The sequence below is a fragment of the Ambystoma mexicanum genome, chromosome 5p, assembly GCF_040938575.1.
Source record: "Ambystoma mexicanum isolate Mex_15411 chromosome 5p, UKY_AmexF1_1, whole genome shotgun sequence".
NCBI classification, from domain to species: Eukaryota; Metazoa; Chordata; class Amphibia; order Caudata; family Ambystomatidae; genus Ambystoma; species Ambystoma mexicanum.
In genome coordinates this window covers 473,542,812-473,565,598 of record NC_090930.1, presented here as the reverse complement: position 1 = coordinate 473,565,598, position 22,787 = coordinate 473,542,812, and the positions used below count along the sequence as shown (strand labels likewise).

At 45.7% G+C, this 22,787-nt stretch overlaps 1 protein-coding gene across 6 annotated transcripts in view; it reads left to right on the top strand.

Annotated features, from left to right (window-relative positions):
• HTR2C (5-hydroxytryptamine receptor 2C) overlaps positions 1 to 22,787 on the top strand; it is a 4,576,123-nt gene that overhangs the window by 3,499,667 nt on the left and 1,053,669 nt on the right. The gene's annotated exons all lie outside the window — the stretch shown is intronic.

Genomic DNA, 22,787 nt, shown 5'->3' with positions numbered 1-22,787 from the left:
GAAATGTGACAATCTAAGTAAAACAAATAAAGCAAACATTCAAATTCAAATGTGCAGCGTTTGTAATCTTGTATTGCTTGCTGGATCCGGTGGAGGGAAGACAAGGCCATGTGGATGCTTTTGATGATTTCCTCCTGGTGCATTTAGGACAGGTGACTGCAACAGCCTTAATTGCTTGAACTTAGCGGCACCCACGCTAGAACAACATAACAATGTGCTCTTATCAGCATATTTTGTTTCATTTTTTGGCAAGACTTTTATCATGTGTATATTGTGACACTTCTTATCATGTTATCTGTGAGTCTACCTTCTCTTCCGCCCTCTCTTGCCTCCATAAACCTTGGCTGAATCATAAATGAAACGCATTTCTGATATAATCAAAACTCGAGGAATGGCAAATGTCTTTAGGGTGCTCTGGCTTTTTAAGCATGTGTTTTTCCTGCGCACCTTGCTTGAGAATAGTAGATAACATAAGCAATTACATACATTGGGCTGTGCACGTGGATTGAATGCACCCTTGAATCTGACTAGCACCTGCATTTCTTTTAAACTTTACTGGCAACCTTTGAGGCACAAGCAAATGTCTTTCGGTGTGCAGGTTCATTAAATAAATGCCATGCATGGCTTAGCTGTGTGTAGTAGCTGACACACAGAGCACCTTTTTGTCCCATTTATTAGCACTCTGATGGAAGGAGAAATGTCTTTTTGGGCATGCTAACTGATTGAATGCACTCAACCACATGACATGATGTAGTGCAGTAGCTGACAGGCATGTGAACTTGCATTTCTTGAAAAATGTATTTGCATACTTTGAGTGAAGGAATAGCATATTTGGAGCATGTTGGCTGAATGACCAAGTGCTCACAGTGAGCAGTTGGATGTGTTGTCAAATATATTAGCAACGTTTGAGCAACAGTGAACTATTGATGGGAATACAGTGTTTGCAGCTGAGTCCAAGTGCAAGATCAGACAAGATGGCAGTATTATGTTTTGAAAAATGCACTCAGGGTTTTCAGTGTCTTAGATGTGTGTGGCAATAATTAATAACCAATAATATGTCCTCAATACCAGCAGTCAAATGTGGGAGAGCACGTGGAAGGTGTTGCATGCTTCATGGTTTAGAGCAGGAATTGTTGATTCTGCAGTTGGTGGGGATATATGAATCATGGTGGCCGCATAGTACAGCAACACGTACCAACAAGTATTCAGGGCATTGAAACACTGGATGAGGTGGCGAGTGGTGATGCTAATGTCATCTCTGGATCCGCGGTATCTGGAACCTCACTATTGGCAGCGCAGAGTTCACATTGCCTACCCTCTGAATCTGGCACAAGTGGGAATGTATCCTATCCTCCCATGTTGCAACGGACTTGGCTACACGTCCACGTTTTACAAGGGTCAGTTAAAGTGTCAGCAGACAAGCCAGCCCCTGAATTTGTTTTGGAAGAGGATGTTCTTATTGAAGATGGTTTGTAGTTGCAGCTCTCAGTAGTATGTCAGGGACAGCAGGGTCATGGTCAATCAATGATATCAGGGTTGTAGAGTGTTTCTTGCCTGGCAAGGCCAATGGATCTCCCCAATCCATTTCACTGCTTTGAACTATAACACCAATGATGGCCATGGTGGCGGAGATGAATCAGGTGAGGTTCTTGATGATGATGATGATGGTGATGATGATGGTGATCATCATCATCATCAGGATGTTGGAGAAATGTATCAGAGAACAGTGATGCTGAGTTCAACACCAGCTCCAGAAATACTGATGGAGGAGCAATCCAAATCTTGAATGGTACTTTCCAACACAACCCCCGGCATTTCCCAAATCAAGCATCCTATCTCCCTTTTCTTTGTGACACCTAATCAGAGATCCCATGTACATATGGGGCAGATCATCATGAAGTAATGGCAACACTAACCAGGTCCTTACAGTAATCCTTCCAATATATGTTTACCATGTGTAGTACCGTATTTAATCCTCTCCTTCTGCCTCTGCCAAACAGCCCATAGCACCTACTGCAAACTAACATTGCATATATTCTGTCTGGGACTATTTTATTCAAGGTGTATAGCACTAATTGTGCCAAACAACAGTGCAACCACACAGGCGCAGACATCTAGTCTGCAGTGAAACGGGTGGTAGCAGAGAGTCAAAGTCTCAAAAGCTATCCTTTGGAATTTTGGCAGCGGCCAATAGCTTCAATGGCATTTCTACTCTGCGGCTGTGGAACACAATTCATGCCTTATGCTTTGCATATGTTCTCCAACGCATGTGGGCACATTTTGTCAGTGATTACTTCTCTGAAATCATTACTATGGAACATAAGATCTGCTCTAATTTGACTGATCATGCAGCATTAGAAATGCTTTGCCAGTGTTGCAAGGGCATTGTCAACTCACATAGTACCTGCTGAAATGCCTGTTTGAACCTATTGCAATTCACCCTTTCACATGCCTGAATTGTACTCCTGTGTGTGCAAAGCAATGCTGTGAATCTAGTTGCCATCACAGTTAATCATTGGGCAGGGCTTGCTTCACACTAATTCAGTGGCTGCTCATAAGCAATAGCTGATGTGTGCTTTGACCCTTTGAAAAAGCGATGCATTATGTAAACCATAGTTCTGTGATACTTAGTGAAGTACTTTCATTGATATACTTGTTGGAAATGTGCTAACAAAAAAAAAAATATATATATATATATATATGAAAACACAGACGAGTCCATCATTGCACGGAATCAGGTAATATTATCCCCATAAATAATGTTGCCATACATATTGGGCTTCATTACACGGAAGGCGGTGAGCCATGGCGCTATTAGCGCCATGGCTCATGCCGGTAAAATACCGGCACCGCCTTGGCGGAAAGGGGATTTACCGCCCCATTCCAAGGTTGGAGGGGCGGTAAATCCCCCTTCCGCCATTGCCCTTCCCCATTCCCATTTCTGCCCCATAGGGCTCTATGGGAATGGGGAAGGCTCTAATTACGGCACCGCAATTTTGCGGTGCCGTAATTAGCTCCGAGGTCGCTTAGCGGGTTGGTTTTTAACGCCTGCAAAAAGCAGGTGTTAAAGCACCAACCCGCTAAGGGACCTCGTAGTAAGGCGGTAATGGTTAACGGTCACCGTTACCATTAACGGTGGCCGTTAACCATTACCGCCTTCCGTGTAATGATGCCCATTGTCTCCAGGAAACGGCATAGTCGACATTATGTATGGGGACATTATATGGGGTAAATGTGAGCGGGGGTAGCTGGGGTGGACCCTGCTCCCTTTAAAAAAATGCAGGGGTTGCGGGCGTGTCCCCCACAGGTTCCATATGGTAATTTTGCCGCAAATAAACGGCGTCATTCTTATATGACGAACTTTTTGCAGGAAAATTATCAAATGGAACCGATCACACAGCTGGTGTCAATCTTTCATGAGAACCAAAACATAAAATGCATGAAAGAAGTAATGGCTGAATTACCTAGGCATGCAAATTGTGTGCTACCTAAAAGAGGAAAGAGAGAAAATAAAAGACCCCAATGAGTGATTCAGTCTAATACAAAAGAACGCACTTCCTGATTCCTCATTTAGGACACCTATCCTTCAAATGTCTACCATCACTTGCCTCTTTATTCATCAACACCTAAAAAAAGTGTAACATTTTTGGGTTGTATCTGTTTTTAGTTTGTTCGTATGTTTGAATCTTTTTTTTAAAGAAGTAACGGTGGAAGAAAATTAAAACAACATAAAAAAAATCCCATGTGGACTATGGAGAGTAGATGACACATCAAAAAGATGCTGTTGAAAGACTTAAGATTGCACTTGAGAACCCTTTGCAAGAACATTTACTTACAGAGCAGTGCCATGAAGGACAGACAACAGCTGAGCATCCCAACAGCCATCAGAAGCCTGGCATCTGGTAGCCCCCTCATTCCAAGTGCAACAGTGCCAGGTTCAAGAGAACCACATGTAAGTTACTCACATTTCACAAACACGCCTCAGTGGGATTCGTGTCTGTTCCACGATTTACGACATGTAGCTATATAAGGCCCACTGCTGCAGATGTACTAATACATATTTCAGTGGCACTTGCCAGCTGGAAAAGGTTGATAACCAATTGCACTATTGGTTCTCCAGGAAGTGTATCTGGCCAGAAGTCACTGTCAGTGTTGGCATTGACATCTTAAGCTGCCTCCAGTTAGGGTGGATTCAGAATGTGTTTTTAGTGCTGCTGCAGAAATTGTCTCTGACAATAGGAGAATGAACACAGCAAACTATGGATGGAGCCTGCTGCTTTTACAACCATAGCAACATTCTCCTCATGTCAGCAGCTGCTCACAGTTGAGTCAGAGCATGACCTATGTCCAAGTAGAAAGATGATCAGCCATGACAATAGGGTAGGGCTGGCACTACTGTTGTCATAGATACTATTCGTTCATGGTTTAAAGATTAAATGACCATGAGTTGGTGATTGAATGTAACTGTTGTGGTGAGGAGAATACACAACACATGTTGTTGATACCCAGAGTATGAAGTAACATGTCTACTAAATGTTGGATGTCTATTAACAGAATAGATCACATGGGTACGTGATAAATGTCCCGGCCTCGATTTACCTCCCTACCAAGGGAACTGAATCAGCTACTCGCACATCTGCATTTTTGAAGCCCTCCCACAGGAAGCGGCTCACACCTAATTTCTGACACATTACCACAGGAAAGGCGATGCACACACAAGTGATAATAATATTCTGCTTGCTCAACTCGTTTTACATACTCCCACAGAGAAGGGTGTGCAAACAATGTTCCTCCTACAAGGAAGGGGGGCATGCACCATTTATAACACCCACAGGGAAGGGCATTCAGACACTCTTTCTAATACACTCCCACAGGCAGAGAAGTACACAACTAATGTGTGCTGCACTCCCGCAGGGAAAGGGGTGCACACAAACTTTCTAATGCACTCATGCAGGGCAGAGAGTATGCTTACACATTTTAGTGTATTTCTACAGGGAAGCATGTGAACACACAATTTATAATGGACTCCCGCAGTGAATGAGGCATAAACACAAACGCAACCACACACATGTTGTCACACTCCCACAAGGAAGGGGGCACACACCCAATTTTTAACACAGTTCCGCAAGAAAATGGTGCACACACAATTTCTAATGCACTCCCAGATGAAAGGGCAAAAACACACACACATGTTAATGAGCTCCAACTGGGAAAGGGACGAACACCTCTTTTTTGCTGTGCTACCACAGGGAATGGGCTCACACACTACACACACTAATTTTGATACACTCCAGAAGGGAAGGGAGAGCGCACACAATTTCTAATGCAATCTCACACTCACACCTAAAAATCACACAGGAAAGGGGGTACATAAACAATTTCTAACACTCTGCCCCAGAAAACGGGCACACGCTCAGTTTTTGCAGAAATCCTGCAGGTAAGCGTGTGAACACACACTTTTTCCGTTTCCCTCATGTGCCTGAATGCAAAGAGGAGCTTCAAAACATCATTAGCAAATCTCAATATAGCATGTTACACTGCTGCCAGAGGTTCCAGTCATAAGCACTTGAATGCTCTTCTTGTTTCCCGTCTTCCCTAGGCAATGTACCCAAAGGGGATGATATCACTATCTTTTCTGTCTGTTACACTGATACTGGATCAACATTCCCAGGTTGCCAGTGGGATTGTGAGAACGATGAAGCTGCAATACAGTTAGCTCAGCCAGCACAACTGGTGGATCCCAATTTCTGTCAGTGATATCCTTCCAGTTCTCGCAGGGGCAGCCTCCTCATCCTCCCTGTCACTGGTTGTGTGCCGGAGGGGCAAGGCTCACAGGGCTGAAAGCTCATGGTTCTGAACAGGAGAAAAGCTAGTGTGCCTCTTCACATAATTACCTAAGCATGTGAATAGTGTGCCGACTATCACAAAGAGGAAAGAGAGAATATCAAAAGCTTAATTGATTTATTCATCCTAATCCAAACGAAACACGCTCCCTTATTTCTTCTTTTGGGTCATGACCTTCAATTTTCTACTTTTTGTACATTTTAATCTTTTTTTTAAAGAAGTTAAGCCAGGAGAAAATGAAAACAACATAAACTGATCCCCTCCCCAAAGGAAAATTACCATATGGGTCACTGCAACCCCCAACAACACGTTCAGCTTTTTCAAATGCAGTTGAAGTGATGCTTCCTAAAATGCTTACACACACTAACCAATCATCCTCATCCAAGAATTGTTCTCAGCTAACAATCTACTGACAAAATATGCAGAATATCCTGAGCTGTTATGCAATGCTGCCCATGTCCAAACTCTCTTGGATAGGGACTGTGGAACCCACATACACTGCAATGTGACTGGAATGGGTCTATATCTTATTTATTTGTGTACCACACCATCGCAGAGAGAATTGTACTCACTCACTGGAGCATTTGCTTATAGCAGCGAAGCTATTCCAAAGTCTTCTGTGAGCATTCAGCCTCCTACTCCTTCTAGCTTATTTCAGGTTGAGAAGAGGACAGCGCCATATACTTACCTGTGCTAGTATAGTTTAAGATGTCCATTTCACCCAGTGAAGTGGTGGCTGAAATCCTTCCCTCCTGATGGACACCCGGCACAAGGTGAAATCAAAGTAGGAAATACCTTTAAGTTCAGGCCTGTCTCTTTAGAGGATATGAAAATCCCTCTTTCCACCATGAGACAGACAACATGTTCAGAGAAAATAAGGATATCTTTGCACCCCATTAAAACTGCCACAGTCACACGGCTGGTTAAAAAACCAGGACAGGATCAGAAGGACCCTAGCAATCTCCGCCCCATAACAAATTGTAATTTTCTGCTGAAAATTCTGGACAAGGCGGCAACCTTCCAACTCCAAGCATTTCTGGAGGCTAATGACCTTCTCCACAAGCAGCAATCGGGTTTTAAAAGGTCATATAGCACGGAAACCGCATTGTTGGACCTCCAAACTCACATGCTAGACATCATGGACAAAGGCAAGATGGGCATGTTGGTTCTATTGGACCTATCTGACACCTTTGATTTGCTGGATCACCAACAATTCTAGTGGGCCTTTGAACATTTGAGAGGTTGTTCTCAAGAGGCAACTGGCTGGGTGATCACCTTCCTAGCAGAACAAAGCTCCAAAATACACTGGGGCGATCAATCCTCCCGGCCTATATCCATCAATTGTGGTGTGCCACAAGGGGCCAGTGTGTCACCCCCTGCTGTTCAACCAGTACCTTTGGTGTCTCTGTACTCGTCTTAACAAAATAGGAGCTTATTTGACCAACTATGCAGACAACACCCAGTTGGTGATAGATCTGAGGCATGGATGAAAGTAAACTGGTTATGTTTAAATGGGAGCAAGACCGAGCTGATGATTTTTGGTTCTCATCAATCAAGGTCTAAGCTAAGCCTGGAATAGTCATCATTTAAGATCAGAGACTCCCTTATCTCGATATCAGGGAAATTAAAAAGCCTGGGTATATATCTGGAAGCATCATTGGCGGCCGAAGCACATGTCGCCGACCTAAAGAAATACTGTCAGTACTACTTGAGACTGCTTAAATTCATCAGAACTTACTTAAGTGAAAAAACTGCACTAACCGCTGCTAGGGCCACAATCCTCTCCAAAGTGGACTATGCCAATGCCATTTTAATAGGAGCTAGCAAGGGGTGTATAGCGTGTTGTCAAATTATACAAAGCAACGCAGTGAGAATCATCAGACCGAAAGCTTGAAGGGAGCACATCACAGCCCTCCACTGGCTAGCCTTAGAGGCCGAATCACTTTCAAATCCATGACTATGGTACATCATTGTATTTTTGGACTGGCCCCTGCCTACCTGAAAGATCAAATAACCCTCTACACCCGGGCCGTTCTTTGAGATCTGAGGCACTAGGCCGCATTGTATGCACAGGAGCCAAAAGAGCAAACGGACGGGGACATTCTTTCCCCACAAGAGCGCCTCAGATCAGGAACCGCTTACCGAGTTCACTAAGACTGGATGTAAATGACACGACCTTCAAAAAAAAACTAAAAACTAGTCTATTCAAGTAAAGCACTAGGCCCCACTTCACTAAACAACCCAGTTGTGCCATACATTACTTGTTGTCCTTGTCTTTATGTACGCACCCTGATGCCTGCGGGCTTTGGCACGATATAAGTAAATAAATAAAATGTAAAAATAAATAATGATTTCAGCCTCTACTGGTCTAGCCCCTCAAGCACTATAAAACAATCCCAGGCCAGAGATGGCTTATGGCAAAGGAATGGGGCATTCCTCCTGCCCTCCGTGTACCTGTAAAGATAGTGGGGAAACTGAAGAAGTAGTCGGACTTGTACTTAGCATTCTCAACAATATTTATTTAAATAATAAGACATGGTTGGAGAGCAAAATTAAAAGTTCACATCTTACAGAGCAAGTCATGATTCAGCATGTGACAATGTACTCCTCTTGTACCATGCCCGGCGGATGTACATTGAGACAAAAAATACTACATTCAGGTTTTCTCTTGATTTACAAAGTTGCATAGCTTCCCTGGTTGATGCAATTCTGAGCAGTTTGAACAGTGGTTTAAGGTATTTTCTCCTAAGATCTCGTAGTCTCTCACATATAAATAAAATTTGGAGAGGACTCTGTCACTGCACAGCAAATCAGACAACATTTAGTTTGTGCCTTGTCCCAGCTAGCAGTGAGAGACCTTAGCACCAGGGTACCCAATTGAAACCTAATGTATAATGCTCGAGCATAAGAAGGTACTATTGCAACGAGGTAGTCCTTGTACCACCACGTTCTTTTGCATCTTAAATATTCAGGCCCACTGGCCAATGGCGAGCACATTGCACTAGTCTTATTTCTCCTATACCTTAGATAGGCCATCTTAACTGTTAGTTTAGCATCTGAGGGGTGCAATGATGGACTATCCCAGTGAACACTTAGTCCTCCTGCAATGAGCCATTTCTTTATGTGCAGCAACCATGGAATTGGGTGCCTGGCCCCTAAGGACATCACATAAAGAAGTGCGTCCTGATATTTGGCAAGGCTGGGAATACCCCATTGCTTTAGCCAGTAGAATATTGGTGTGATTTCTACCTCTTCGCAATGAGACCCATATCACCTTCCACCCATACTGCTGCACTAGGAGTACTTTGGGGAAGCAGTAGCATGCTCCTAAGGAAGTTGCTTCCAACTACTGTAAAGGAGGCAGTGTTAGTGTAGCCCCAGACTTCACACCCAAACAGTGCTGATGCCTTTGCCTGTGCTTGGTGAACCACTATCGCCGGTTTAATTGGTCCCACCCCATGCCTGAAATAATACCTTTTCAGGGCCCTGCTAGTTTTCGTCAAAGTTTCCTTGGGTTTTAAAAGCTGGGCGGTCCAACTAGCGCTAGATGTAAATCGTATACCCAGGTAATCACACAATTGCATCTGCTCCTGAGAGACCACTCCCACCAAAATGTCAAAAGGTCTGCTTTTGACTGTCTTGGGCTAAATATCAGTGACTTGTTCTTACTAGCATTGATCGCGAGCACAGGCTCATCACATTTGTTCTTGAAGCAGGACAGTGCCTGACGTAGCCCCAGGGGAGTTGTTGATAAAAACACTGCATCGTCCCCGCAGAGAAGGGCAGGAACTCTATCACTTCCCAACCTGGGGGGTATGACTTGATTATGAGAAGTTTGTCGATAATTGAGTTTATGTTAATGCAAGAAAATAATAAGAAGACACCTATCTAACCCTATTGCTGTGTGGGTAATGCCCCACTTTCTAAACTAAATTAAGGCTGCTCATTAAATGTCCACAAACAAATGAATCCTCTATCAAAAATCTACTTGCTATCTGGCCTTACCACTTTAGAAATATTGAAAACAAAATAGAGCATAGCAGTAGCCATTCCACTTGGGCTTTGCTTTGCCAAAGTACTTGACCAAAGTGCTTCCCAACTAAAATTCATCCCGTGATGATAGTTTGTCAACAGCTTTTCACAATACAGTTATCCATCAAGTTATGAATGGCACGTCTCAGGTCTTCACATACCAATGATTTCCATTCTTTAAAGGTAAAAAGGATTTTCAACCTCTTGAGTCCTTGAATTTGGTATTTGCTCCACGTTTAGGCTCGAGCAATGGAACCCCCACGTTCTATATGTTTCCAGTCTCGATTGCGGTTATTGAAGTTCCAGGGCTCCCAAAATCCCACTACCCCTCAGATGGCTTTAACTCAACAGAGTCGCTCTTGGGAATCTTTCTCTGTCCAATGTTAGGATTTATAAGGCTCCCCTCACCCTTTCAGTTGACCCGGTCTCTTTTATCAGTATCACTTCTTTGTCTAGGGTACCCTGAGGCCCTGTGGCCTTCTGAGAGTCTGAATTCTGCAGTGTCTCGATTGGGCACCTGTCTCTGTCCAGCTTTCAGGGTTCTCAGGCTTGCATAACCCCTTTGGCTTCCTCATATTTTATAATATTATTGTTAGTTTTCCTAGGGCTCGCTGAAGCCCTCTGACCCTCTGATATGCTTACTTCAGCAGGGTTTCTTGTGAGAGTCTGTCCTGTCCAATGTTTGGTATTCTCTGGCTCCCATAGCCATTTTGACGTTTTCGGTATTAAGGGGCACATCCGTTCACCTCTCTCACTATCCTTGCCTTGTCAGGAGTTTTCGCTTTGCTTTTTCTGCCCAGCTCGGCAGTTGTTGCACTTCTCCTCCAGAGATTGGGGATCCGATCTCTCTGCTGCGGTCGAGTCTTGGTGTCGGTTAACAGGCCCAAGGCCCATCACGGCTTCGATGTGGCCATGCCACCAGGTGAGACGGTCTCTTTACCGTCTTTGTCTCGATCTCTGCTCTGGCTCTGGTGCTTCTCGGGGCACCAGCCTTCCAGTGTCTATCTAGCAATCAGCTCGCACTCCATGCTACCGCCGGCGCTGCGGTCTAGTATGGCTCTGCCCCTCCAGGACTTCTTCCCATCAGGATTCTTTTCTCTTTTTTTGACTCTCCGTCTGAGAGCAGAGGGCCCAATCTTCCCTTCATCACTGGACTGAGTGTCTGATATGATATGATATGGCATTTGTAATGCGCTTATACACAAGTGATTCAAGGCGCGACGACGCAAGGAAGGGGGAAACAGAGGGAGGACAGCGATCTTACTAGGCCAAGTGACATTGAGAACGTGCAAGTGTGGGGGGGGGAGTGCAAGGAAAAAGGGGAGTGGGCAGTGCTGTACATGGGATCAAAACAATAACAAGAAGTGCAGCAAGCAAGTGGCAGGTGCAAGGGTAAGTGCAGACAGCAGGTGTCCAAAAGTGCAGGTAGGGGACTGTAAGGTTACAGATACAGACCCAAGTGAAAGGGTTGCCAGAGGTAGTGCGGGTGTGCAACTGGGCGGGTAGGGGCCTGGGCCCAAAATCAGAGGGTAGCCAGATGACCAGTGCAGTATCAGAAGGGAAATCAGCAGGGGAGAGGAAGAGAGAAGGCAGAAGCAAAGAGGAAGGTCTTGAGGTGCTTCCAGAACCAGAGATGGTTCTCCTTGAGTTTCAGAGAGGCAGGGAGGCTATTCCAGAGGGAGGGTGCAGCCAAAGAAAGCAATCTACCACCAACTTGTTGCTTGGACAAGCGACTGACCCTGAGGGAGTTGGAGGTGGAGGAGAAAAGAGGTCCAGTAGGAAGGTATTTACAAAGAGAGAGTTGGAGGTATTGAGGACCCAGACGCCGGAAAGCCTTGTGAACAATTCAGAGGGTCTTGAACTTAATCCTTGCAGCCACTGGGAGCCAATGCAGAGATTTCAGTGCTGGAGAGATATGATCCCTGGGCTTGAGGCCAAGGACAAGTCTTGCAGTCCTGTTCTGGATGAGTTGCAGAGGGCGGAGAGTACAAGCAGGCAGATTTAGGAAGAGGCTGTTGCCGTAGTCCAGCATAGAGAGAACTAGAGCTCTAGAGACAGTGAGATTCTGAGGGAAGGAGAGGAAAGGAAGAATACCTTGGAGGAGGTGTGGCTGGTAGTGTGACTTCTTAGAGACGTCAGAGATGTGAGGAGAGAAGGAGAGTGTGGAATCGAAGATGACCCTGAAGTTTTTAGCCTCACAAGTGGGAGCAGGAGGAGGGCCAACAGAGGCCGGCCAGAAAGTGACAGGAAAGGAGGGAGCGTGTGTGCCGATGAGGAGAATCTCAGTCTTACTGGCATTAAGGCAGAGATCATTGGTGGCACACCACTCCTGGATAGCAGACAGTCAGAGATGAGAGAAGGAGAAGAAGTTGCATAGGGGAGCCTGAAAATGAGTTGAGTGTCATTTGCATAGCACTGAAAGTTGGGCCAGAGAGCGGCAATGCGGTGAGCAAGAAGGCACAGGTATTGGTTGAAAAGCCAGGGAGAGAGGTTAGACCCCTCGGGAACACAACAGGTAGAGATAGAGATAGAGAAGAGGAAGGACCCAAGTTGGACCTGGGAGCGTCGATCAGAGAGGAAAGAGGTCAGCCAAGCCAGGGTCTGATCTGTGATACCCAGGTTATCACGGAGACGGTTGAGCAGGATGGCATGGTTGACCATGTCAACGGCAGAAGAGAGATCAGTAAGATGAGGACAAAGGGGGTGTTGGAATCCAGGTTGGAGAGCAGGTCTTCATGGATGTTCAGGAGAGCAGTTTCCGTGCTTCTGGCAGCTCTGAAGCCAGACTGATGGTCATGGAGAAAACCAACAGATTCAGTGTGAAGATTAAGCTGGGAGATGGCAAGCTTTTCCAGGAGTTTACCCAGGAAAGGAGTGATGGAGATTGGGCGATAGTTAGCCGGGCAGGAAGGGTCAGCCAAGGGTTTCTTAAGAAGGGGGGAAGGGAAGACTCCAGTGGCGAAGGAGTGGTTGCAGAAGTCAGCCAGAGCAGGTGCCAGGGTATCAAGGTGGTCTTTGATGGTTTTGGAGGAACATGGGTGAACCTGTTTCGATGAGACTTTCATAGATCGAACTTATCTAGATACCTTGTCTGGGGAGAACAGGGGAGAGGTGGTCAAAGATGTCCCAGAGGAAGGGCAGGGAGTAGATGGAGGAGTGGGAGAGGAAGAGAGAGAGGACAGGATGTCCTGAGTTTTAGAGGTGAAGTGAGAAGCCAGGGCCGTGCAGAGGACCTGGGAGGGGACAGGAGTGGTAGAAACTGCAGCAGGATTGGCCAGATCCTTGCAGATTATAAAGAGTTTGGCTGAGTTGTTAGATGCTGCAGAGACACTGACTTGGATGTGGGCTCTCATTTTGGTGCGGACAAAGAGCTGATATTGCCTTGGAACGGGCCACAGGTCAGTTTGTCAGAGGATGTACCGGAAGCACGTCATTTCCTATCAGCCACCCTGCACTTGCGTTTAAGGTCTGAGTCATACCAGGAGTTGCACTTGGCTTTGGGCTTCAAGCGGATCCTCATGACAGGAGCAAAAACATCGAGGGTATCAGATATAGCAGAGTGTATAAAGGAGAGGGCTGTGTCAGGGTGTGAGTCTGCCAAAGGGGGATGGAAGGGTGAGACAGTGGTTGCGAAAGCCTCAACTGACACATGCTTCATGTGTTGGATAACCGAGAGGTAGGTGGCATTGCTGGAGTAGGCTTGGCCTGAGGGGTGAAGAGAGTGAGCTGGGAGGAGAGGAGAAAGTGGTTACTCCAGGAGAGAAGAGTGGTGAGAGTGGTGAGAAGGATAGAGAGGGGAAGGTAGGTAGAGATCAGAACATCAAGAGTGTACCCTGAAGAGTGAGTCGGGCCAGAGGGTATGATGGAGAGTGAGAGAGAATTGCAGAGGTCGCAAAAGAGTCCAGAGGAAGGACAGGAAGCACTGAGGTGGATGTTGAAGTCTCCAAGAAGGTGGAGTTAAGTGGTTGAGACCTGGAAGGATCAGGAGAGGTCCGCCTACTCAGAGAGGAAGGGTGAGATCTGTCCAGGTGGGCGATAGATGGTAGCCACCGTAACGGAATGGCATGGAGAGAGAGACAAGACATTCGAAAGAGGAGTAAGCCTGCATAGGAATGACAAAGGCAGGAATCCATTAGGGAAAGATCAGGGCAACACCCCCTCCAGAACGGTTGCACTTGGGAACGGAGAGGATCTAGTGCCATCAGAAAGGAGGGTGTCAAAGCTCGTGACAGAGTTGGCCGTGAACCATGTCTCGGTGAGACCGAGGACATCAAGGTCAAGTTCTTTCAGGAGGTGGCAGATGTCAGAGAAGTGTTTGACAGCTAAGCGAGAGTTACGAGTGGCGATGTGGAGATGTTTGCCATCCTTGAAAGTCTTCCAGGTAGGGGTACAAATCAGAGGTATGCCCTGCAGAGGTGTGGAAGAACCCTGAGGGGGGCAGAAGACGAAGGAGGAGAGGGAAAGGTAGTCAAGAAGGAGACAGCAGGGGACGGAAAGGAAGTGCTGGAGGAAAGAGAGAGCACAGCATGGGAAGGAAGGAAATTGATGAGGAAGCCTCTCTCAAAGAGGAGAAGATTGGCCTGAGGGCCTTGGACCAAGACGGTAACATTCAGGTAGATATTAGTGATGACCTTAGGGGAGTCGAAGGAGGCCAGGAGGGCCTCCCACCGGGTGCCACCATTAATAGGAGAAGAAGAGAGAGGAGAAAGCACAGAGACCATATGAAGAGTCCATAGGTCTGGCGAGGGAACAACAAAGAGGATGTCAGTGAGGGTTTGCCGAGAGGAGGCACTGGTATAGGTGTCAGCGATAGGGAGGCCTGGATGTCTTTTTTAAACTTCTTCCTACCAGATTTTTGTGAGGAGAGCAGGATAGTCGATAGAGAAGCAGTTAGAAAATATAGGAGAGACAGAGAACACCATAGAGTAAGTGGGGGAGGAAAGAAGAGGAAGGGGGTAGGGGAGAACACAAGGGAAGGATGCAGCGAGGGGCACCAGTAGACGACACAGAGAGAGACTAGACAATAGTAGACAATTGGACAAGACGATAGGCGCTCAGACAATGGTAGAAATACTTTCACAATGCAATTTTAAATACCTTCACAAAGCAGTTTTAAATACCATAGAAAAACACACCTAAGTATGAGAGTCCTGCAGCAGGTGAAAAAGCCTAGGTTTCACAGTGCAATTTTAAAAACTTTCACAATGCAATTTTAAATACTTTCAACATGCTGTTTTAAATACAGGAGAAAGCACACCAAGTCTGTGTGTTTGCTAAGTGGCACTGTATCCAGGGTAGGGTGGAGGCTCTACCCCAACCTCGGTAGGCTACTCCTACCTTGCTTAGTCGCTGCTGGTTGACGACTGGCCACTGGCTTCCCCTGATTACACCTGCAGACACTAACTGTAGCCACCTCTAAGAAGCCGCCCTTTGCCTTGGGGCCCTTAGCCACAGGGGCTGCCAGGCAGAGGGCTGCCCAGGGAGGTTCAGTAATGGCCAACAAGGCCACCAATTAAGGGAGGAGGGCAGGCTGGGTGGCGGGAGGCAAAGCAGCCAGGAACAGGAAGCAGGGACAGGGAGGCAGAGGAAACAACGGGGCTCAGGGCACACAAGCAGCAATAACAAAATAAATTAAGTAATTTGGAGGCCCAGGAGTGTAGATCGGATGTGCCACTCACCAAGCTAACACGGCAAAAAGTGGCGTGCTTGGACAGTTGCTGGCCGGTGGGCCTAACACACACAGGAGGGATACCCAATCAGGGGAGGAGGGCAGACTGGGTGTCGGTAGGGAAAGCAGCCAGGAACGGTAAGCGGGGAGAGGGAGGAAGAAGAAGCAACGGGGCTTGGAGCAAACACGCAGCAATAACAAAATATTTTAAGTAATTTGAAGGCCAAGGAGGGTTGATCTGAGTGTTCCACTCACCAAGCCAGCACATCAAAAAGTGGTGTGCATTGACGATACACTCATGTGAGCAATCTCAGAACAATCCATTGTGAGTGTTCAATTGTTTATCCTTGCTGAGTTTCCAACTCTGAAAAACTTTTCCTTTCATAATTACGCTACCTTAACTATTCAACAGTGTATGAATGTAAATCTGTGCATGTTTATACTGTATAATTTGTTGAAGTATGCCAAAGGAAATAATTTAACCAACTGGCTATAACTAGTGAATCTTCCATGAAATATATTTGATTAATTTGTTTAATTTACCTGCAAGAAGGAACAATGCTCTTTTTATCACTAAAGGAAGTACAATAGATAAGAAATCAGATTTGACGGTAAGCAGTTAGCTTCTTACAATGCAATGAGTTTGAGTGAGATTCTGTCCAGGATACAGAGGGGAGTACATGGAACCATCACTAGGGACAATACATGGGAGGACTTACATAGATTAAGGACAATCTACATGAGACATTTTTACGTGTTGGTAGACAATACGGCCAGCTTTGTATGGGATGTGACCATGATGGATAAAGTGCTAGAGAGGAGGGAGAGAAAGTGAGGGATAAGAGGCAGGTTATAGGTAAGGGAAAAATGTTAGCTAGACAGCGATGAGAGCTTGGTTAAGAGGGTAGCACAGAGGCGAGAAGGTAGACTTTTAGTTTGGTTTTGAACAAATCAGTGTGGGCTGTTTCTCGGATGTCTGGGGGAAGATTATTCAATGCAAGTTGAGCAAGAAGAGCAAGAGAGAGAAAGAGTGGAAGTGAGAGGAAGAACATGGATGGTGTGGTGCCACAACGATAGTCGAGGAGGCAGAGCAAAGATTACCAGAACACTTCTGGAGTTGGACATATGAGGATATATACAGTGGTGCCTTGCCATGGATAGATTTGTTAACTGTGAGAAGAAATTGAAATCTTCACCTGATTTGCATAGTCAGACATCTAGCCTGCAGATGGTATGAGGAAGTAGGTGTGAATTAATGAAGTTAATGATCTTGTCAGGAGGACAGACAGTGTTGCTGGGAGACCAAAGAGGATGCTGGCACAGTAGTCCAATTTAGAGAAGACAAGAGTGGTTGAGATATGCTGTGTGGTGTTGAAAGGAAGGAGGTGCCTGCTTTTCACTCTTGGAGATTAAAGTTTAGAAGGTGTGAGAAGCGTCATAGATGACGCTGAGGATATTAGCTGAAGGAGAGTAGTAGAGTGACAGATGTGAACTGGTTAGGCAGGGGAAGAGATGGGAGAGAGTATTTGGCAGGGTAGAAGAGCACCTCTGTTTTGGTAGAGTTTAACATAAGAGAGTGCAAAGCCATTCAATATTTAATGGCAGAGAGACAGTTAGACATTTTGATAGAGAGATCAAAGGAGAGTTCAGGAAAATAGAAGAATATTTGGGTGTCGTCCGCGAGGTGTTGATACGAGAATCCAAAAGAGGAGAGTAGTGCCACAAGAGAATAGGTGTAGAGTATAAATCGGAGGGAACCAAAGACAGAGCCTTGTGGATTACCAACAGATATTGGAATGAGTTGAGAGGTGTTGTTGTTAAAGGAGACCAAGAGTTGGTGGGATGCCAGGTAGGATTCAGTCCAAGCAAGGGCTTGATAGTGAATTCCAAGAAAAGAGAGAGCATTAAGGAGATCAGAGTGATCAACAGTGTCAAAGGCAGTGGACAGGTCAATGAGAATTAGTATATAGGTTAGGCTGGAGTGCTTAGCAGAGGCAATGAAGTTGGAGACGTTCATGAGATCAGTTTCCGTGCAGTGATAGGAGCAGAAACTGCTTGTAGGGGGGTCTCAAAAGTAGTGGATGTCTAAGAAATGTGTAAGTCAGCTGAACACAACCGTTTCGAGTACTTTACAGTTGTGCAGGAGGAGAGACACAGGTTGTAAGTCAGCTGAAAGGTTTGGTCAGTCCCTTGCTTTTTTAGGAGGGGAATGACCATGGCTGTTTTGAAAATAGAAGGAAAACAAGGAAAGTCAAAAGACAGTTTGAAGAGTTCTGCTAGGTGCGAGACCATGGGGCAATGGGCTTGACTATCTGAGGAGCAAAAGTGTCTGATGGGGCACAAGAGAGGTTAGTCTTCATCAGTAGAGATAGAATTTCTTCAGTATTATTGTCACTAAAAGTGGAGAGGCAGAAGATGATGGTAGAGAAGGCAGAGTGTAAAAAGTAGGAGGAGAGATTGTGAGAATGATCATAAGAGAACATTGAGCTAGGTCATTAATATTGAGAGAGGAGTTGATATAGTTTTAAAAGGAGTGAGGAGTGAGCTTCAGGTGTCCTGTAGACAGTGAGGATGGTTGGAGTGAAAGATAATGAGTGTAAGCTACAACTCTGTTTTTGCTCTATCAACAGAGTATTTAAGAGAGTTTAGGGCTGAGAGGCAGCAGTGCAGATCCTCATGCGAGTGGATATGCCTCAATTCGCACAACAGCCAATGCCTGTCTGTTCAGAGACATCATATGAATGGGATGACCCATGGTGGAGGATGCTGACACTTGGGGGGGAGGGTTAGCAGTGCGAAGTTAAAGGGGAAGAGTCATATAGCAGGTATTGGGAGCTGGAGATGGCAGCGTTAGTGGAAGAGGAATCATATGTGAAGGAGGAGAGTGAGCACGCTAAGTCAGAGAGGATAGCAGGGACGTCATTTCACCCAAATGCCAGGGGTAGCAGAAGTGACATCACAATGCCACACCCCCAAGAGTGTCATCACATGAAGTGATGTCATTTGAGCCCTCCCCATGTGACATCACAGGAGGTAATATAATTTGGCCACATCCCCACGTGACATCACAGGAAAGGGCATCATAAAGTATTATCCCTCAGTACACCAAGAAAAATATGGTTACAATATCACTGTATTGTGACATTTCATACAAGAATGGATCATCATATGTAGCAGTTTGGGCGTTTATGTAGACATGGGAAAGGCACTGCTGTTGTGGTATTAACTGGCCACCGATGTTATCAGCTCTAAAATTGTGTGAGTACTTGGGACTATAATCGCAGTGCATGGCAAATGCCTAATTCTTCTTTTCCTGGATACATGAATGTATTATGTAGCCAGGATGGGTATGTGCCAGGATACATAAGTTGACGATATAGCTCTGTTTGGTGTGTGCTTGGAATCATACATTGATTGCATAGACATGTCATATTTCTGTGTCTGAATACATAATGTGATTATATAGCCCTGTTCGTTGTGTGTCTGTACACATATATTGATTATATAGCCTTGTTGGGTTTGTGCCAGGATAAATTCACTGATGATAAAGCCCTTGTGGGTGTGTGCCTGGAAACATACATTCATTGCATAGCCCTGTCATATTTCTGTGCCTGGATGCATTCATTCAGTGTATAGCCCTGCTGATTGTGTGGCTGGATACATTCATTGATTGCTGGGCCATAGTATATATGTGCCTGGATCTATGAAAGGATTATGTAGACCTGCCATCTGTTTGTCTGGATTTATGAAGTGATTGCATAGCCATGATAGATGTTTGCTTGTGTATTTGAAGTAAAAGTATAGCCTTTTTTGGTTTTTGACACTCCATATGACGTGTTTGTATAGCCGTGTCAGGTGTGTTCCTGTATATAAGTGAAGTGATTGTATACCCTTAAGAGAGTCTTCCTGGCTCTATGAATGTATTGGGTAGCCATGCCCAGTGTTTGCATGGATAAATGAAGTGATTGTATAGCCCTGTCGAGTGTTTGCCTGCTTCTATGAAGTCATTGTATAATCCTGTGTGGCGGGCATCTAGATATATACATTTTATTTATTTATTTGCATACATTCAGTATGCATTCATTTTAGTGCCTTGTTGGGTATCTGGTCGCCTGACACATAAAGTGATCGCATGTTGGCTGTGTGCCTATATATATTGGTAGTATCATCATGTGGGGTGCCCTGGACATGTACATTGATTGTATAGCAGATTTAGGGGATTCACTTACTCTGTGGCAGAAAACACTGCTCTTTGGTGTGAAAAGGCAGTTATGGAACGTGTGTGACTGAAATCGATAAGATTTTCCAAAAATGAATGCTCGCCCTACGCGCCAAACCAATGCAAACAGAATGCATGCGTGAGTCACAAAATTGCGTGCAGTGTCCCCAGGGGCGTAGGAGACACATAAAATCTGGGGGGGACAGGGGACCAGTGGCGGCTGCTTTCATAAGGCGGGGGGGCGCCGCCCCCCCTCCTCAGGGCCCCCACCAAGGTATAAGTACTTTAAAGTTCAACTGGACATCTAAGATTCAGAAGTTCTTCTGCATCTTGGTGCGTGTGTGTCGTTGTATTTGCCATTGCCAGCACCCAGCAGGCATCAGCAACAGCGCTGCAGTGACAAAAATCACAATAAAAATGAAATACCATTACCGTGAGCTCAGTCAGCTGTGACCATCTTATAAGGACTGGCTGCAACAGCGGGGCGCGTCCCGTATTACGCAGCTTTTCCTATAGTAAAGTGCGTGGAGCTCGTAGCTCCACGCACTTTGCGTAAACACATTTAAACTTGGAGGCTGGCGGGGCGCTTGAGTTGTGGCCCCGCCAGTAATAATATATACGCAAACAGCGCAAAGAACAAGATTCCACAAATCTGTCTCCCCAGGTGCATAGATACAGAAATGTCATTGGCTGTTTTCCAGCCAATGACATTTGAGTGTGGAGGTGGGGTGGCAGCGCAGGGGGCATGCGCCATCTTCACTTTGGATCGTCGTCAGAGCCGTGTACTACTCCTACTAGAACTTCTACTAGCTGGTAAGTGTAATTGTGTATATTGTTGGCCGTGTTCTACACGGCGGCAACCTGGCCTTCATTCCCCCAACCAGGAGCCCAGGCCAGGACAGTGCTCCAGGTCGGAGGAGGACCGTCCTAGCACTGCCCTGGGGAATGCAGGGCCTAGTTGGACCGTCCATGCCGCACGGCTGCTAGGCCCTGCTGCATCGGCGCTCGGCTGTGGCTCTCTCTCTTCTAAGTGCTATCCTAGCACGAGAGCCCAGCCGAGCGTCGATGGCCTGGGCTGGCTGGTCACCCACTGCCAGTGAATGACCACCACAGACCGCGGCATGACGTGTGGGTTGCAAATAGATGATTTGTATTCAGTTAAGTAAGTTAACTGAATACAAATCATCTATTTCATGATGAACAGTGCGCGCTGAGTAGCAACCTGCACAACATGCCTCGGATTGCCTCTGGTGGCTCTTATTTGAACGCACTGTCCTTTACTTTCAGGTTCATTTGCGCCTGCGAACTATGGACAGATCCGTGTATGCCGTGCTATTATAAACAAGTGAAAATAACTTTACAGACTAATGATATACGACCCAATTAGTGGTTTTGTCAGTTTGTGCTTTGTTTTGTGTGTGTGTTTTGATTTAGTTACTTAAGAGCATTTGTCAAAGAAAGCTTTAAAAAAAAAGGCAGCGTTTATGTGCAGTGAAGAGTGACTTTTGATTTAAACCATGTTCGATTAGGTATAAAGAATGGGAAATTGCCAATGCATGAACATTATGTGGAAAAACACATAGCAAAATCCCTTAGAGCGCTGAGCCACGGGTGAGGGGCCTGAAATTAAATGGCCTGAAAGAATTCTAAAAAGCAAATAAAGCACGGCCAAATACTGAATCCTATTAGTTTCAGCACCGTGTGAAACAAATGATAGGAAGTGTTCGGGTGTGAAACAAATGTTTATTTGAAACCTCCGTCCATAGCTTTTTGTCAACCCTAATGATCAAGTGTGGCTGCCCAAAATGTACGTACCGTGGATCTGTAACGGAGGGCAAATTTGAGACAGTGAGCTGAACAATATTATGGATGGCACTGTGCTCCAATGCCTTGGCTTCACCCGTGAGATTAGGTTTAGGGACATGCAATATGCATGTTATGCATGGCCCATTTTGCTGTAAAACCAAAGGGGGTGTGCCTTAGAAAAATCAGGCCGTCATTTAAATCCTGATAGATCCGACAAGCCATTATTGATGTTACCCTTTGTATGGTATCCGGAGGAAGATGTATAATGCAATCCTTGAGACAAATAAATGCTCTCTGCATGTGCTCACTGCTCCCTCGAAACATGGCAATTAGTAGGCTATGCTCACTTCGATTAGCGCTGGCCCTGAAGACTTCACAGTGCTTTGTACATCCGAATTCTGAGCCAGCTTGCAATCCTAAAGGCCCTCGCTAACATTAATACATGTTTATTTGTGTAACGCTCATGACAGACGTAATCGCTTCCTTCTTTGAGGTACAATTTAAATAGAGTAACCTGTGCAGTGGTGGAAGTGAAAAATGTTACTCGTGGCACTGTGCATCCACAACAAGGATTGACAAAACCAACAGTGTTGGCTTGTGTGTAAGTATTAGCTGGGACAGTGCTCCAAGTAGGAGCACCATCCGACTCGTAGCACTGCCCTGGGGATGCAGGGCCTAGACCGTGCCGTGGTGGACTGTGGACAGGCTGAGGCCGGGTAGGATAAGCATAGGCCCTGCCTGCAGCTGCATCGGCGCTTGGCTGTGGATCTCTCTCACCTAAGTGCTAGCCTGCTAGCACCACACAAGAGCCCAGCCCAGCGTCGATACACCCAAGCATATGTTCACCACATAGCTCTTTTCAAATGTTTGTTAACTGCAGAAGAGATTAATTCGTACATAACGATATCATTTTGATAATGGCGCAAATGGAATCCCACACAGCATCTAATGCCAGTTCCTATAAGAGACCATGCTAACTGACTACACACGGTTCAGTTTGTGAGAAGGGTTTTGTAGCACACATATGTATGAGGCATAGACCAATGCTTAAGCAAATAAAGAAACGAGAAGGTCCCTTCTGAAATGCAACATATAGCCTTAAATTCCCCTGCACTCTTTTTCTGCCATCTGCCCACCGTAGATACCCCAGGCTGGGCAAGATGCACCACTTTGCTCCAATTGAGTCATTCATTCTCAGAAGACTGCTTTCAAAAAACA